This window comes from Suricata suricatta, chromosome X (assembly GCF_006229205.1).
Source record: "Suricata suricatta isolate VVHF042 chromosome X, meerkat_22Aug2017_6uvM2_HiC, whole genome shotgun sequence".
Lineage (NCBI taxonomy): Eukaryota > Metazoa > Chordata > Mammalia > Carnivora > Herpestidae > Suricata > Suricata suricatta.
The window spans coordinates 73,045,516-73,048,135 of NC_043717.1; the positions used below are offsets into that span (position 1 = coordinate 73,045,516).

Below are 2,620 nucleotides of genomic sequence, written 5' to 3' on the forward strand. Positions count from 1 at the left end.
TTCTTTTTTAAGGCTGATTTGAATATGCCACATTCTTTTTTTAGTTAAAAATTTTTAAATTTATTTATTTATTTTTGAGGGAGAGAGAGACAGAGAGAGTGCGTGTGTGTGCTCATGTGGGGGAGAGGCAGAGAGAGAGAGAGGGAGAGAGAGGCTCCACAGGGTCAGTGTGGAGTACCGATGCAGGGCTCAAATTCAGGATCTGTGAGATCATAACCCGAGCTGAAATCAAGAGTCAGACGCTTAACCGCCTGAGTCACCCTGGCGCTCCATATGCCACATTCTACTGTACGTATATGCTACATTTTCTTTATCCTTTATTCTGTCTGTGGACATTTAGGTTGCTTCTACTGTTTGTTTATTTTTAATAATGCTGCAATGAGTGTGAAGGTGCGAATACCCCTTTGAGATTCTGCTTTCAAGTCTTTTGGATATATCCAGAAGTGAGATTGCTAATGCATATAGTAGTGTTTTTTTTTTTTAATTTTTTAAGGAACTTCCATACTGTTATCCATAGCAGCCGCACCATTTTACATTCCCATCAACAGTGTACAAAGGTTCCAGTTTCTCCAGATCCTAAGCAACACTTAATATGTTCTGTTCAGTTGCTTGTTTTTAAACTAACAACCATCCTAACCAGGGTGAGGGGATACCTCATTGCATTTGCATTTTTCTGATGATTACTTACATTAAGTATCTTTTCACATGCTTGGCCATTTGTCTATCTTCTTTGAAGAAATGCCTATTCAAGTCCTTTGCCCATTAAAAAAATTTTAATGTTTATTATTTATTTTTGAGAGACAGAGTGCGAGTGGGGCAGGAGCAGAGAGAGAGGGAGACACAGGATCCGAAGCAGGCTCCAGGCTCACAGGTGTCAGCACAGAGCCTGACCCAAGGCTCGAACTCACAAACCTCGAGCTTAAGACCAGAGCCAAAGTCTCTGCTCAACTGACTGAGCCACCCAGGTGCCCCTGCCCATTTTTTAGTTGGGTTATTTGTTTTGTTATTGGGTTGTGGGAGTTCTTCCTATACTTTGGATACTAACCCCTTATCAGATATATGGTTTGCCAAGTATTGTCGCCATTTGTGTCTTTTTCACTGTTAATTCTTTTGCTGTGCAGAACTTTTTAAGTCTGATATAGTCCCACTTGTCTCTTTTTGCTTTCGTTGCCTGTGCTTTGGTGTGACTCATTAACTTTTATTTCTCTTAGGGTCAGACTTTCATCAGGATAGCCTAGTTGTGAGTTTTGCTTTTGTTTCCACCTCAGTGCTCTCCAGCGCTTTGTTTAACAGGGGTGTTGGCTAATTACTATTGGTTCCCTGATGGGATACTCCCAGAACTACCTTAATTTTTCTGGACTCCTTCCCATGCACCTTAATGGGAGGCCTATGTGAGAGGGGGAGTGTTTCCTTCCATTTTGTCTCTTCTCACCCCTTAATATCGCCCTTTTACCCCATGTTATGTACAGAATCTCCTCTGGGGCCTCCTCGGTCTAGGCTTTCCCATCCTCCCTGTGCGTGGGGTGGTCTCCGAGCCAATGACAGGTCAGCCGACAGGCTGACTCCAGAACAATGAGGCTTCCGGGTTCCAGATGGACCAATTAGCTTATCAGGGACTTTATACCTGGATAGCTGGCATCTGTCCCATTGTCCTCTTTAACGACCCTCTGGTTTTACCAGTGGAGGATTTGAAGGCGCAAATGAAACCCTACTGTCTTTTGTTTTGCTTTGCTTTGTTTTTAAATTTTAGTGGCTTTAATCCATCCCCACAACTTCTGCCCAAGGCCAATAAAACCCAGCCATTCTCCGTTTGTAAAAAGAAAGAGGGGTTGGGTTTCCTTCAATTGTCTGCCCTTTTCTGTCTCCTCCACTATTTTTGTTTTACTCTGTAGTTAACTTTGCTTTGAGCAGCTTCATCTGAGGACCTGTGCGGTGAACCTAGGCACTCTCTTCTCTTTGCGAGTTGCAGCAGCCTTTTCAGGGTTCTAACCCGGTGGTTAGTGGGACCAAGGGTTTGGCGGGTGGGAGAAGAGTTTGGCCATAGTGTTCCTTCTGTATTTCACACACATTCTGCGCTCGCTAGCTCTCGCGCTCGCTCTCTCTTTCACACACACACGCGCGCACAGACACACACACGCCCGCCCGGGCCCCTCTCGGAGTGTCTTCCTTCAAGATGACAGGGCGCTGGAGAAAAGGCTGCTGGAATCAGCTGGTAGGTACAGTAGTAACCCGAACCCCACCCACTCGCTGCCTTTGCTTGCTCAGGTTTCTCCGGTCACTCCTGCCAGGGGAGAAAACATGTAGACGCGCCTCCACAGGAGGGGCTGGGGGAGCTGGGAGCGGCAGGGGTGGCGGAAGGTGAGCCCGGGAAGGTGGCGGAGCGCCTCTGCAGCCTGGGCCCTTCCCAGTGCTCCCTCTGGGCGTCAGCCTCAGTCTTGTTTGCCCCCCATCCCCCTTTTCGTAGGGATTGCCTTTTTTTTTTCCCCCTCTGCGGCGGCGGAAATGACAGTGTGGTGCCGTCGTGGTGTCATGGTGCTGCCCCTGGACTGAGGGGCGAAAACTCTTAAGTTTGGCTCGGGAGAGCCAACCGCGGTAGCGTCGCGGCCGCCGCGCTATCCCT

At 47.6% G+C, this 2,620-nt stretch overlaps 1 protein-coding gene across 3 annotated transcripts in view; it reads left to right on the top strand.

Annotated features, from left to right (window-relative positions):
* The first annotated feature begins 2,029 nt into the window (after nucleotides 1–2,029).
* MID2 (midline 2) overlaps nucleotides 2,030–2,620 on the top strand; it is a 96,699-nt gene continuing 96,108 nt past the window's right edge. For 2 of the 3 annotated variants that reach the window (XM_029929960.1, XM_029929961.1), the window contains exon 1: nucleotides 2,030–2,212. The gene's annotated coding sequence lies outside the window, so the exon portion shown is untranslated. Of the gene's footprint in view, nucleotides 2,213–2,323; nucleotides 2,359–2,620 lie in introns of those variants that run through there. The other variant, XM_029929962.1, reaches the window with a different exon arrangement.